This window comes from Xenopus tropicalis, chromosome 7, assembly GCF_000004195.4.
Source record: "Xenopus tropicalis strain Nigerian chromosome 7, UCB_Xtro_10.0, whole genome shotgun sequence".
NCBI lineage: Eukaryota > Metazoa > Chordata > Amphibia > Anura > Pipidae > Xenopus > Xenopus tropicalis.
Window position 1 is genome coordinate 90,241,245 of NC_030683.2, and position 16,517 is coordinate 90,257,761.

The 16,517-nt window shown below is 37.0% G+C and overlaps 1 protein-coding gene and 1 long non-coding RNA gene across 5 annotated transcripts in view; one reads left to right on the top strand and one right to left on the bottom strand.

The window, feature by feature from the left end:
- The window catches only part of plch2 (phospholipase C eta 2), a 365,570-nt gene that overhangs the window by 119,585 nt on the left and 229,468 nt on the right, over positions 1-16,517 (bottom strand). The window lies entirely within an intron of this gene.
- LOC116412076 lies at positions 53-15,424 on the top strand. Its single transcript, XR_004223527.1, has 2 exons — positions 53-202; positions 14,850-15,424. It is a non-coding gene; the product is annotated as an uncharacterized LOC116412076 (long non-coding RNA).

Consider the following 16,517-nt stretch of genomic DNA (forward strand, 5'->3'; position numbering starts at 1 on the left):
AGTTATTAAAGGCATAGTTAAAGAGACCGACTGTGGGCAGGGCTTACCAAGGGAGCTGTGATAGCTGAAGTATTGCTTTACATGGATACCACATTAAAATGCTTTATTGACTAAATTGTGTTTTGTTGGATGTGGCAAAAGGGCAACTGGAGTTCCTCACATGCCTGGAAAGTACAAGTTGAATAGAACTCTTTTACTAAAGGTGAGATTTGCCCAGCTTGTTCTTTTTCCGAGTATATTTGGATATTTGTATATGTATTTCTGTTCTGTTACTGTAAGCTATCAGTAGCATAAAACATCTGTACTAAAATCCCCACAACCCCACATTAGCTGCACAGAAATTCTTTATTCTTTAAAAGCATAAAACATACCGAATGTGCACATTGGGGATGTAGTACATTTTTGGATGTATATCTGTTTAAAGGAAAAGATGGAACTGGAACACATAATTGTTAAGTTCTATACTGAGGAATTCTAAACACTTTGCTAATGATTGGTATTTGGGGTATAATGAATACATTGGTAATATACAGATCTCTCATGTGGGTGGGCTATTTGTATATCTCCATGCAGAAGCACAAAAACATATTAGTGGGGGCATGAGTGAGGCTTTTGTGCACCTGTTATTGGAGCTGTTGGGGGAAGGGAATTAAGGGGCAGGTGTGGAAATTCTGTAGCTTCTTTTCCATTCTTTGTATTCTCCTGGAGCAGCAGGAACATTGTAGGTTGAATGTGAGGATTCCCCTCAGCCTAATTACATATAATGCAGCACTGCTCTGTACTGAGGCTTGCAGTAGTAATGTGCAGATTGGCCCAGGACCCCATGTTTACCCTTAGGTCAGACAGGCGGCACCACTGCTGATTTGGTTTGGGTGCAGGTCAGACTGGGTGGAGTACACTTTTCCTCCGCTACTGAAGTTTCTCTGTCTTGGAACCTAAGGCGTGTGCAGTAGTAGCAACATTTTGTGAGTTGGGTGCCAATAGAGTTTTTCCTGAACTGCACATCACAAAGTTGCAGCATTAATATAGGATTTAACATAGAATGTTACATCCTTTGGTAGTGGTATTCAAATAATTGTACAAAGTAGATATGTATTGTAACAATGTTTCAGGCTTTAATATGTGATATATATAATCAAGTATAATCAAAATAAGCTATTTTTCTTGAAAGTTGTTGCACTTGTGTGTTTAAAAATGCATGCTGAGCGTGAAAAATCGCATCCATTATTTTAATATGCATTTTTTAAACGCATATAAGTTAGTTCCAGTCACAACCCTCTATTATATTGTCCTTACTATGTCAAGAGCAAAAAAAATAAGCATTTTGCTTTTCAAAGATATGAGACTTAACTGCAATAAAATATTGTTTTGAACAGGCAAAATATAATGAAATATTTTAGCTATTGCCTTTAAATGCACCGAAACCTGCATGTTAAATGCACAAATAAAATGCTCATGTGTAACAGCCCTTAAACTACTTTGCCATTAGAGTTGCTATTTCACTTCTTTACCTCTTACTATAGTGCTGGTTCAACTCAGTCTGGAAAGATAATGTGCCTTCCCACGTAGCCTGTAATAAAAGAACATGTAGGATCTATGGCATGGAAAGGGTTAAAGCCAGACATTAAATCTGTGTGTCAAATGGTTGCTTAATTTAGATGTACACTGCATGACTGTACGGTTTTCACTGTAGTCTTCAGCATGGGTTCCTAGCATTTTGGCTAGATCATCTGTAAACATTAATACATGTAAAAGAAATGCAGTTAGCAGGGCTTAACTAAAGCTAAGTACCTTAAATACAGTCCTGATTATTCACATAATCTGGTCATCTTAATCTTAGTGTCTGTTAACTAGTTATACAGGAAGTGGGTTGTGTAGTTTTAATGGGAAGATGTTACATGTAGCTGACAGCTATCTGTTGTGCTACTTTATTTAGGGACACAGACATAAATCATAACTAAAGCATAGATTTCACCACAGCTCCAAACCTACAGGTTAATAATAATGGTACATATTGTTTTTACATAATGTAAGGCACATACAGGCACATGGCCTTTTAACATAAAAGTAACTTTAATACCATTATGATATTTCCGAAAAATATTGCTTTGAAGTGAATACTGTAGAAAATGAAAGTACAGTATGGGGTCCTGTTATGTATTGACTGTTAATGTAAGATCACTAGATGGCGCTGTAACAGTGCTATCTAGGGATCTTACTTTATCAGTCAATACTTATCAGGTCACTTATCCAGAAATCCTACTTCCAGAAAGTTATATGATTTTTAGCAGACTTAAGGTATGAAGATCCACATTACTGATAGATCCCTTATCCTGAAACCCCCAGGCCCTGAGCATTCTGGATAACATCTCCTGCACTTGTATAAGATTTAATACTGGTCCTCAGTAAATGACATCTGAAGTCCACCAGCAGTCTGTTGTCACCTTTTGTATTTTGACAGCTATTTTGGCGTAGGCATGCTTATCTGTAACTAATGCATCTGCACTTTAAGCATAACTTTTTCACTATTCTGTGCTTGTCAATGGCTGATGGGAGAAACTGCAGTATCAGATTAGGCATAACCTATTCAGGTTTTTCCCTGAAACTTACCTACTAACCTGTCTAAATGCTGACTTAAAGTGTATGATTCTCTCATGTCCTGTCAATGACTGTGCCAAGACAGGCGCTGCAATAATACAGAGTTGGATATTTCTTTATGTGCATAAACCTTATAAACAGATATGGGATCTGCTATCCAGAAACACATTATTTAGATTACACGAATTACACGAAGGCCATCTCCCATAGGCTCCATCCTAATCAGGTTTTTCTCTGTAATAATAAAACCGTACCTTGTACTTGATCCCAACTAGGATACAATTAATCCTTATTGGAGGCAAAACAATCCTATTGGGTTTAATTAATATTTACATTTTTTGGTAAACTTAAGGTATGGAGAGCCAAATTACAGAAAGACCCCATATCTGGAAAACCCCAGGTCCTGTGCATTCTGAATAACAGGTCCTATTTCTGTACTCTATTGTGCAATAAATGCACCAGGCATGTATTAAATACTTTCCATCAGTATCTGCATTTATGGAGTCTCAGCAAGATTTCAGCACAAGTAGAAAAAGCCATGCAGACGTCATAGAAAAAACAGTAATCTGGAAAAATGTAATCTAATTCCACGCAAGTAGTTCTATATGATTTCTATAGATATTTTGCTGCTGTTTGTGGAGCCTTTACTGATTTTTGAATGTGCCATTGATAAGGTGTACAGGTTATTTTATGTTTTCTTTACGGACATTGCAACATGCCATTTCATAGAACATTAAATGGATAAATAATATGTTTCCTTAACAGTTCTTAATAATCCAAAGTTTATTCCACAAGGAAATTATGTGTGTTTTGCTGTCAAATCACAACAAGATTTATAGATTAAAAAAATTGAATGAGTTTCCCCAGGCAGTAAAAGGAGATTAGGTGTTCATCACTGTATTATTTTTCAATTACAATTTCTATCTATTCCATTATTTAAAAGAAGCAAATGTTAACTAGGAGCGATGTTAAATCTTCATAAGAACAAATCTATAAAAGGTCAAATTCCACTGCCGCCACTGGCTCCTTTTTATTTGCAACTAATGTAACTGGGCTTGTTGTGCGATAACTAATGGCAGGAGGAAAACAATTAAAAAAGAACATTCTGGTAAGCAGAGGATACTTTATATGCATTAGTAGTAACACTTTTATGTACTTTGTGAAAGTAAAGTCGCAGACTCTACCTTAAGTCACTTAACCCATTTAAAGCAACTGGTCTAGTTTGAAAAAGAGGCTCCTCTTCATACATTTACTACTGTATCCTAACAAATAGGTACTAACACTTTCACATTGCATTTATAATTCAAAGCTGCCCTGTTTTTTATCGCTGAGGAATACTCCATCTACAATAATCCATACAGCTGTTTCACGCCATAATAGTGATCCCCAACCAGTGACTCGTGAGCAACATGTTGCTCCCCAACCCCTTGGATGTTGCTCCCAGTGACCTTAAATTGGTACCAATTTTTACATTTCCGGTTTGGAGGCATAAAGACCATGGGGGAGATTTATTAAGACATGAACGCTCAAAGCGTTCATTCGCCATTTTTTTTCGCGCTTGTGCGCAAAAATTCGGAAAGGTTCTGCCGCTGTTTACAATCGTTCGGTACGAAAAATTTGTGACTTTCCGATCGCCAATACAATTTTATCGTGACTAATACGATTTTTTCGTAAGCATTTTCGTGATATTTGTGATCTTCAGAAATTATCGTATCCAATCTGAATTTTTCCCATTCGGGATTCAAACTCGTGTTTTAATGAATTTGCCCCCATGTGTGCTGCTAAACAGAGCCTCTAGTAGTCTGCCAGTCCACATTGGGCTACTAACTAACCAGTCTGAGTCACATAGAAGGAAAGTGTTTGCTTGTGTTGCTCCCAAGCTTTTTTTTCATTTAAATGTTGCTCACAGGTAAAAAATGTTGGGCATCTCTGCACTATAGTATAGCCCACATAATGACAGGCTTTCCTGTGCATTTTATTGTGCATTCCACAAAAATGCACAAGAAAATACGCTATATTCCATAACTTATTGTCAATTTATGTTTTAGCTTTTGTTTGTGATGGTCTCAGCTGCAAGGGAGATTGCATGGCAAAATGTAGGTGAGGGTTTGGGGGATTCAGAATGTGGTCCCTGCTGGATGGTGTGTATTTATATAAAGAGAGTTGGAAGATACACACTACAACTGCTATTTAACTTCTTTCAGCCACTTCAACATTCTACTGGTCCATTTATAGGGCCAAAGCCACATCTTTATCTCTTCTGACTTTATTTATTGGAGCAGCTGGAACAGCTTCATTAGGCCTACCACTTAATTGCAAAACAGGGCAAAGATTTTTCATTTTATGCCCAGGCACAAACATTATGAGTTGCCTATATCCAAGCATTCATAGTACAAATCCCAGCATCACTGATCAATTGTTGCTTGACTGAGGAGTGTGATAATATTATTGTGTGTGTGTGTAAAAGATTTATCTGGCAATACCGGCATCAACCTTTCAAATGAAACACAAAGATGAGTATTTTTTTTTCCATTTTACTGCACGCATTGGGTTTAAACTTAAGGTTATTGCTCAACACAGTTGTGAAAGCTATATTTAGAGTGGAGATATTAATGAAACTCATAGGTTGTGATTTCACCAGGCCCAATCTGCATTGCAGCTATGGCAACCCTTGCATATTTTGTACATTAATAGCAATCCTTATCTCACCAATTAAATAACACGTGGAAGCATATCTTTGCCTTAACCTACCATAGTCGAGGGCATTAATTAGCATCCAGACAGCAAGGCAAAAAAAGGACAATTTGCTGTAGCTTTTATTGACAATAAAAAATGTTGTTTAGAGCAACTGAGATAAGGAAGGAAACCTTAGCACGGGCTACTTGCCTGTTCCCAATAACAAACTCTAGTACCAAGAGAGCTGTATAATTCAGCTGTCATTCTAGTCTTGATGTCAGGATACATTAATATTATTTGTCAGGCCCTCCTATTTCTCTTTCACCAGCATGTCATCTACCAACAAATATCTCCCACCTTGTGTAATTAGAATATTTGATCATATATGTAAATAAATGTAATAGAACAAAAATTAAGTTATAGGGTATGTTAACCTTGAAATATTAGTTTAAATTATCTATGCAAGTAAACGCTTGGCCTTTTATTTTAGCAGACTTTTAAGGTATGGAGATCCAAATTAGGTAAAGATCCCTTATCTGGAAACCCTGGATCCCAAGTATTCTGGATAACTGGTCCTATACCTGTAATATATATTCCTATCTATTATTTGAGTTTCATTCTTAAAACCATGTTCCAGGCCTATTTATTACTTGCCAAAATCAGTGCAGAAACTATAAAAAGCCAGAAAGACGATGCTTTCAATAGCAATTTTTTTTACAAATAAAACATAATATTTTCAATATATATATTGGATTGTTGCTTAGTATTATATTTTCATTGTCATTATGCACAGTGATTTTCAGGTGGAAAATAATTCTTTCTCACACAAGGTTACTTCCATTATGAAAGTTAACCAAAACCAAAACAAAAGATGTGTGTTGGAACTATTTTAATTTAATACAATTGCTGTCTTTTGCGTATGTGGGCAGGGTTGGTCATGCCCAGTTCATCACAGACAACAGAAATCCAGGTTTACAGTTAGGAAGCATACCATTTTAATGAGGCCAACAATAATTAAAGGCAGCAAAAGCTGTGCTAATTGGCAAGGAGTATAAAAAATCCTGTTGGAAGCTTATGAGAGCCAATATGAAGTTGTATAATTGTCTAATTCACATAAGGAGAGACTAACATGTCTTAATCTTGTGTTATAAGCCGGCATTCCTGACCCCTTGGACGCCCTGAGGAGGCTTTTCAGTTGCTGCCCCCAACCCCACACCCCACGGTAGAGTGCAGAGAGTGCAATAGCACTCAGATCTAAAAATCTGAATTTTGGCTCTTGAAGTTACCAGGAGTAGCTTTTTGCTGCCCGTGTTAACTAGCAGGCTGCTGCCACCTGAAAAACAAAAAACTAGTATGGAAAGCCTTTTGCTTTGGGACTTTGGTTTTTATCTTCATGATGTTCCTTTTGTGCCTGTAACCACCAACACAGGACACCCCATGAAAACTCCTCCTCCTGACATTTCTAAAAGCGAATTTCACCTGACCTAAAAGAGAATCTTTGGTTCGACCTGGTACCTAGTGGACTATAGTTTGGATCTCACTATTCAAGTATAAGATCTCTTTTTTTTTTTGTAAACCTAATATCCAGAAAGCGCTTTATAACATTAAGGCCATCTCCCACTGATGTTTGTTTTAAGCAAATAATTCAAATGTCTTTTTTTAATTATGTAATTTTATCTGTAATATTAAAACAGTACCTGGTACTGACAATAACTAAGCTGCATAAATCCATATTAGTTGCAAAATAACCTTATTGGGTTTATTTAATGTGTAAATGTTTTAGCAGACTTGAGGTATGGTGATCCAAATTATGGGAAAAAACCCTTTACTATAAAACTTAATGTCCCAAGAATTCCATATAATAGGTGTACTTTTTCTTTCATACTTATGGTATCTAACATAATATACAGTACATTTATTTTTTTGGTATATGGATAGTGTCATCTGCTGTTCTGTTTAATCCCAAACGAGAATTTACACAAATTACAGTCAATATCCCCCAACACTTCAGCTAACACATGCAATGGCTTCCTCCTTCATAGAGTCTTGTTTCTTTTTATTTTTGCTTTAGAATGTTGGCTAAATGTACTATAGCTAGTCCATAGACTTGGCACATTGCATTTGAGATTCATTCATTTTGTGGTGATAATTTCTTATATTTCTAGCAGTACTGGGGCAGCAGTAGTTTAGAAAGGATTCCATGTACAATGATACAATTGCAATATAGAATTAAGACATTTTTGTTTTCACCCTTCATCTCTGAACTCATCTCTAGGTACCATCCAACCCACTTGTTATGCTCCTCTACTGACCTGCTCCTCAACTCCTCTCTCATTCCCTCCTCACACACTCGCATTCAAGACTTTGCAAGGGCTGCCCCCCTTCTCTGGAATCTAATCTAGTTTAACATAACCTCAGTGTGCCGCTAAAAGCAATACCCTGTGCCACACCTCTCACAACTCTGTCATGCCCATTCCCACACCTTGTGTCTCAACCCTTTCTCCTTGTAGATTGTAAGCTTTTTTGGGCAGAGCCCTCTTCGCCTCTTGTATCGGTTATTGATTGCTTTATATGTGTCACGATCTCCCTGAGGAGACGCCGTGGAGTACCAGGTGGGAGCCTGAAGACTGGGTAACCCGGAGTGTAACCATAGATCACAGAACTGGTGTCAAAGGCCATGATGATAATGAAGAACTTTAATAACTAGAGGCGTAACAGTGCACACAATGGAAATACACACTGCATATATAACACGGCAGGCAGAGGTGGAATCCAAAACAGGCAAAAGGTCAGGGCAAGTGGCAGTCAAGCGAAGTCGAGGACAGGCCAAGGTCAAAACCGGGAAATCAAGGCAGAACTAGGAAGGGCACAGGAACAAGGTAGAAAGCAGGATCAGGACACGGAACTGGAGCTTGGAACCAGCAAGAACAAGAAAGTCACAGGGACAGGAAACACGGAGGCAGGGTCACAAGAAACAATCAATGACCAAGCAAGGGGCAATGGTCAGGGAAAGGCTTATAAAGGGTGAAGATTAGGAGATGGGAAACACGTGAGGTTAATGAGGTGGGCGGAGGAAAGGGAGCAGACAGAAAGTAGCAGACAGACAAGAGGAGAATCAGACAGCCCAAAATGCCTCCAGTGGCTACAGAGGCAAATGCATGCCGCCAGGAACACCCCAAGTGGTGTTCGAATCCTGGCTGATCTTGACAATATGTTACTCTGTATGTCCAATGTATGAAACCCACTTATTGTACAGCGCTGCGGAATATGTTGGCGCTTTATAAATAAATGTTAATAATAATAATGTTAATAATAATTTTCAGCATCTGGGAAAACATTTTGGCGTTCATGCAAATTGCATATACCAGGACACTAACCTCCTGTTGGAGCTTTTGGCTGCCCGGCTACACTGACTGGGTTGTTGCTGACCCACTCTTATAACACAAGCTGGCTAGCTAGTTATTCTAGCTAAGAACTAAGAGATGATTCCCCTGGTGGAGCTGGTTGTTTGATTCATTCAGTCTCAATGGCTGCTTGAAGCCGTTCCCTGTAGATGCCAAGATAAATTAAAACCCCTCTTGGCTTTTCTTACAAAGCTTTTCTTCCAGAAATGGGATACGTCAGTATTTTATCACTTTGCACAGACAAGGTACAATAGTACAACAAGTGTTCAGAGACACCACCAGGCAGGATGTCAAATAGCTGACAAATGTTTGTGTCATTATTGTATTGAGTGGTAACAATGTTTGCTGCTCATAAAAAGTCAAAAACCCAATTGTTTCATATTTAACATTCAAGTTTTCTACACTATAAATATTCAATGTTATTTGCATTAGGGATTTACAGTTCAGATGTGTTAGAGTTCAATGCTACCACTAAGCTCTAAAACCCCATTATAAAGAAAGTGCTTGTACACATTAATCTTGTTTGATAAATGCGTTTTTCCTTACTGACGATAACATTTTTTTTGACATTCAGCAAAGTGCTAATAAGTGGGGGGAAATGTCAACTGTTGGGAAACTGTCTAGATTCCCCAGTCCAATATTCATAAATCCTCCCCCCATAGTATTAGAGCCACTGTCCAACAAGACAAGGGATCAGTAACCCTTATGTAAGGATTCATTTCTGTTTTGAGTACATGGGAGGTAAAGTGTACCTTTAAATTATATCTTAGTATGTTATAGATGTACCTATTCTATGCAACTAATCAGTTGGTCTTCATCTTTTATTATTATTATTTTTTTTAGTTTTTGTACTAAGCGCATTGTAAACACCGCAGGATAAACCATTAGGTCACTGCAGAAGGGTTTTGTGTTAATATAAATGAAATTGTTGCGGACTAGCTGGATAAACATCCACTATTTATTTGAGGCAAGAATTTTGCTGTAGAAATTTTGTTCCTAGAATGTATTAAGCAAGGCTCTACCAGCTTAATTTTATCCATTAAGCCACAGCCAAACAGATTTAGATATAATCCTTAGATTGCATGTGTTTGGGTATTGTATGAAATAATATTTATTGCTGACCAGAGGATTGGATAGAGGTGTCACATTGTTTCACCATACACCGGTAAGTTGAATATTTTTGGTAATGATGGAGCAATAAGCCAAGCAATACAACTTTATCAAAAAAGTTAAAACACTTTGTAAAATATAAATAAAAGCGTATTTTTAAAATTCAGAATGAGCATATATTTAATTACATTTCTCAGTTTCAACATTTGATATGTCTTTGTACTATTTGTAATTAAATATAGGGCTAATATGATTTGCATATCTAGAAGGTACTATAAATGATTCCCGTTGGTAGTTTGTTGTATATATGTGTCAGGTAGATACAGGCAAGTTAGTAGGTGTCAAATCAAGCCTATTAAATTGCTGAGCACTTGCACCTACCTGCACTCCCTGAAAATTATGCTCTGCCTCTGTTGCCCTAAGATTCATGCATCAGGTGCAATGTACAAACATATACTTAATGCAGGCCTTGAGCAAGAATAGTACTGTAAGTCATATATTTTTGGTCTTTTTGTACATCAGAACTCTGACACAAAGACTTCTGATAGCTAGTGCTATTACGTTTTTGTGGGCAAAAACAAAACATCATAATAATGAACCCCTATAAATTTTTGCATTTACATTTGTTTTACATAATGGCATTAATCCATTTGAAGTGCTTCTGTTTTTTTTTTTTTTTTAACCAAAGTGTATTTGAAGAAAACAGTAAAAGCACTCCAAACAGTCACCAGAGACAGGTTGTTTTGTTTTGTGTGTGCATAGGAAGCTACATTAACTTTGTGAAAATCCAGGCTGCGTAGTTTGTGCTTACCTTGTTCAGCCTGCTCCCTTTTTTTGTACATGGCCTTGTGTTATCTAGTCTACTGTAGCTGCTCTTGCTCAGAGCAAGCGTTTTTTTCATACTACATGTGCAGTGAGTGCCAGCAAAGTGCCTGTGAGCTGACCTCAGTAGGAGTCAATCTAACAGCAGAGGACAAAGCAAAAAATAAATATGGACAGAGAAAGGGGGAATAGGCAGTTAGTGATATATAGACACATGAAGACACAAGACACCCTTTTCTTTTTAATGAATAGTGTCTCCCAGCAAAATGTTGCACCAGTAAAGCCAACTTTATATCCAGCATTACAAGTACAGGTATAGGACCCGTTATCCAGAATGCTTGGGACCAAGGGTAATTCAGAAAAGTGGTCTTTCCGTAATTTGGATCCCCATCCCTTAAAGACTACTGAAAAAATTAATAAAACGTTAATTAAACCCAATAGGATTGTTTTGCATCCAATAAGGATTATTTATTTCTTAGTTGGGATCAATTACAAGGTACTATTTTATTACTACAGAGAAAAATTTAAAAAAATTCTGAATTAAAATTCTGAATTATTTAATTAAAATGGAAAATATGGGAGACGGGCTTTCTGAAATTCGGAGCTTTCTGGATAATGGGTTTCCAGATAAGGGATCCCATACCTGTACACTGAGAAAGTTGGGTGTTTCTGACCCCTACCCTATGTAGTACGTATTTATCCAGAATGGATTCTGAGTGGGATATTCTCAGTAGAGAAAGCTGTTTATCCTTGAAGTAAAGGCACAGGTGGAGCGGCATGACTCCCATCTATCAGAATCCATCTGTCTCTTTTACCTGCTGTAGAGCCATGTATCTAAGGACCAGGCTAAAGAAATGGTTATGAACTTTGTTTTTAAACTTTGACAAAAATACTATCGTATATAAAAAAGCAGCTGAACAACACTCACTGTTTAACACCTAACAATTATTCAGGGCCCCAGTGTTTTGCCATTTACTGTTCTGTCATTGGGAAATAATTCTTTATCCTGTAACTTTCTGAGGACACATCAAACCTGACATAATGTTTCAAGGTCTGGCATGGCCTCTGCTTCACATCAGTATTAAAGCACTTTATTAAATTGTCATGGAGACATTTCTCTTACCAAGTGACATACTGAGGCCTTGACATAAAACCCTTCCTGTGTGAACAACTTTGCTGATATTGGTGCAGGACTAAATATAGCATTTACTGCAGCTACAGCTGCACAAGAGACACGGCTTACACCTTGACAAAGTGGCCATGGATGTCCATACTATTATTTATCAACATTAAGGATACCCAACTCATCTGACCCTCTCCCCCAAGTTTGCTGAACTACAGCATGGGAGAATTATTACAAGAGACCAAATAACCCAACTTGCCTGTGGGTACTAAGTGGTGAAAATGTGCTTCAGTGTAATGTTGCCATTGAGCTTTATACATCTGCTCCCAAATCATCAAAGTAATCAAAAAAGTAATCAAGCAAATTCAGTAAAATGCATAGGCTTCTGAATATGGAGTATCATACAGTGCATTTTATATGATGAAAGATATTTAGAATATAACATCATATGGGAAATTTGTGGGAGAAGTCTAGGACAAACTAGAATTGAGAGCAAATTTATCAAGGGATAAGATGAAATTTAATTCAGATATTGGAAAAGGAAATGCTTCTTCTTGCCAGCATGTTCTTGCAAAATGAATCAAACCTTCTAAAATTCATTCAAACCAATGGGCACATCAATAAATAAAATAATAAATCAATACATTTGGATTCACTCTTCAATTTTGTGCTCTTGAAAAAGTGTGACGTATATCCTGCGAAACGCGGCAAGCTGAATGGTGATTTGTTTGCTTATGGAGCTGCACTTTTATTTTAAATAAATGGTATTACACTATTTTGTAGATTGAATGACCTCAACGGACCTTGATCACAAAGTCTTTAAGTGTTTTGGAATTTGCTACTTTTGGGTCATTTGATCATTTTCCTCTAAGGAAAACTACATTATATTTTTAATATTAATGTATTAATGCCATGGCTCACCTTTTTGGATTTAATAAAGCCAGTATATGCTTTGAGATATTGCTGTTTGTTTTTAAAGTAGTGTGCACATTAGCAATACTCTGAAGTACAACATATAAATAGAGTAATTAGAAATGAAAGTTGCACAAGCTATCTAGAAATTCATACCTCCATGGCTATTTAGAAATAAATGTATAAATAAGCAGAGTACAATAGGGATTGTTATAGTTCAACTCAATTAGCTTTTTTTTCTCACTGAACCACTGAATTAAAGTGTTGCTGTTTCTTCTGGCACAGAGATCCCCATTAGGAAATATTTAACTACATTTTAATTCATATAGCATTGAAATGAAACTCCACAGATTACATCTCCATCTGGGACACTGTAATCTTTAATTAACAGAAGCATTTTAAGGAGGTCTATCATGGACTTCAGAATGAATCCTTATCCACAAAACAAGCCACTCTTATTTCAGGTTTGGTTAAACATTCTCATACATAAAGCTAATTAATCAGGACTTCAACAGTACTCCAGGGAGAAAAGAATCTGAAAGAATGAAGCTTCTTCCATATACTCTGGTCCTGCAAAGAAATTGTGCTGCCACGGGCCCAAGTCAAGCTGATCCAAGAATAATGGAAGCCTGCCCCCAAAATTCCCAATTAACATAATTCTTTATCATGTTTCCCATATGACAACATAATATGTATTTACTAAAGGACAAACTGTTTTCCAATGTGGTTATCCTCTTCCAAATTACAGCAGCTGAAAAACAACATAACATTGCCTGGATTTTGAAGTCTGACATAGTGAGGGATGCAAGTAAAAACCCCCTTGAAATACCATATGTGCTCAGTTAGATGTCCTCCTAATACATGCACACACCACCCACTCTCAGCCATACACTACTTCACTTGAAGTACATTTGTGTAGGAGAGAGACCACCTGGCATACTCTACAAATGGTCTTCCTTGACATAAAAAAATAGCTGAAACATGTTCTACTAATGGTACACTGGTAGCTGGCTGCTGATGCACCGTGATTGGTAGCTTATTCTAAATACAGGAGCTTCCAGTCATTGTTTTTCATGGGTTTTGTAGCCTCATCAAGTATTGTATAGATCCAAATCCCATTGCTAAGAATATACTCCTCAAATATGTAGTAATACCTCTATGATGGCCAACCTGGAACCATACAATTGTTGTGTTAATATTATCAATGTTTCACTGATCCTGACCCCTCTAATGTGCTGTAAAATAGGCACAAAGTTGCAGATAACAAAACTTTTAAGTATGTTTTTACTGGGCTAACTACTTCTCTCTCATTTTGCAGTTTAGTACTTATATGCATTTTGTAAGAAGGAAGATTATCCAAGGTAAAGGCAGGGTTCTGCCAATAACTGAGCTTGAGGTGTGTTGCTTGGCAACAACCTGGCCTCATTGTTCTTTGCTATGTGATATTACAGCCTGCAGCATATCTCTCATTGCTTCACTAGCCTGCAAAGGCTTCCCCTTATTGTTTTATCGATTGACCATTTGAAGTTTGATCTTCTAAATCCCAGTATCTCAGTCCTCAAAAACCCTTTAAGTGCATGTTTTGTTGATTCGCCTACAAAATCAAAGTTGATTTAAATGGATGACTGTTAGCTTGGCATCAGAACGTTTTCTTGGAATTTTCTGAGGACCGACTACCAGTCTTGGCTTTGTCATTGATTCTACCACACAAAATAGATAATGAAAGATATAAAAGCACTGCAGGCAATAGAAGGCAGAAGCCTTACTGGATCCATAATGGTGTCTTTGATTTTGTTACCTTATGCCTTTCCCTCTGTTCAAGGATACACCTAAGGCGTGTTTTCACAGGGCTCTTTTACATGAATAATTTCAAATGGGCCAAACTTGTATGGAGCAGCAGGGATGTTGGTAGCTTAGAAAGCCTTTCATAATCTAATGTCACCAGACTAATATTACCTTGCTAAACATCACTGAGGGACTTGCCTAAAATGTCCCAAAGGCAAGTCCTTCAGTTGTTCCAGGACCTGTTTTTTCTAACCTTTGCAGTTTAGTTGGTGATTCAGTGGTTAATTTTACATATACTATATGATTACACAAGCTCCCCAACCATAGAAATCATTGAAACACATTGAGATTACGTTGCAATAGGAAATGTGTACAGTATGCTACTAAAATAAACAGAAGATGTAAACATTTCTTCTTAGGTCATAGGACTCTTCACAACCATAAGGAGCCTCCAGGATAGAACTATACTTATTAACACAGTATTGTGCTACTTTACCAATGACTTACAAAGGAGGAACAAGGAAGAAGACACCTGGAAGACTTCTCTTTTAAAAAGTGAACTACTGTATGTCTTTAACATGCAGAATGCAAAGTCTTCATTTTGCACACAGGAACAATGGTAAAACTCTGATTATGGAAAAAAGAAAAAGGAATCAATGCCAGAAAACATAAGTGAGATGCTCAGTTGGCAATTAATATGCCCCTAAGTGTTAAAGGGAAAGGTTACTCATAAATGCTGAGGGCCCTGTTTCGCCAAGCACATGGGTGGCCCCATCGGGCACAGATCCACTTATTTAGTGACCTCTCCAGACAAACAGATCTCAATGTTTATTGTGTAATGTGTGTTCTCATAAATAGAACAGTGGTAAGTAATACTTCGTGGAACTTTCTCTGTTCTACAATATTTAATTACTGTCAGGCACAGAGCATTTCATGTATTTTATAGACCTAAATTACATTTCAGACAAATCATTTTAAATTCTGTTTTTCTCTTGCTAGTATTGATTGTTTATGAAAGGCTCAACAACGATAATAAAACTACAGCTGCTGTTTATAATTGAAATTACCATCAGGTAAGAAAACTAATGTGACAAAAACAAGTAACAATTTTATGAAAACAATGCCAGTGTATTGATTAGTTCAGAGCATATATGGAATTTGAAATTATTATCCAACACTGCCATATCAAAAAAAAAAAAAAAGGAGCTCAATGTAGTGAACTTTTGCATTTTTCTTACAAATCACAGCAAATCGACTTCCTTGGTTTCTGGAAAGTGCTAATTACTTATCATTTTGTTCAGCAGCTCTTCAGTTTGGAATTTTAGGGATTGTTAACCCTATGGGTCCGTACAAAGGCAACAGGAGAAATATGATTTCACTTCTGTCATAGTAAAACAATATATCCAAGGCTGAATTTCTTTCATATACCTAGTTATTTTTGTCCATTGCAATTTGATTTCAAACCCCTAACAGACAACAGTTGCTTTACCTGTCTTAATCAGAACAGAAAAAACTGTATAGAAGCAAATCTGGATATTATTGTGCTGTGGCAGAGTGTCAAAATTCATTTCCTTTTTGTACTTTCTCCTCCCTAATACCGGCATAATTACTTAATCATGGAATGGGGTTTCTTAAATAAATATGACTGTGTCCCTGTGCTTTCCATTGTGAGAATATTTAGCAATAAGAGCATGCATTATTTTCTTTCTGGATGTATATATGCATCTGTCAGCATCAAGATGGGAATGGGATTCTGACACATTATGATTATTTTAGTCTTTACAGATTGAATGAAAGTGATGGATCTGTAAAAACTACCTCTATTCTATATTGTCTTTCAACACAAGGTGGCTTTGCACTAGGAAGAGAAGTGGTAATCACTATTATTCCTGCACTTTCATACACTGGCATTATTATAGGGTATAATTTATATACCCTAGTGCTGCTGAGTTTTCCTACTTATTAATAGTTATTTAAAACTCATCATCATCAGATTCATAGTCTACAGGGTTGGTGGTAGTTTAGTAAAACCAGACATGTTGCCACATGGCTCACACTGTTCACTTATTTGGTTCCACCTATTTCAG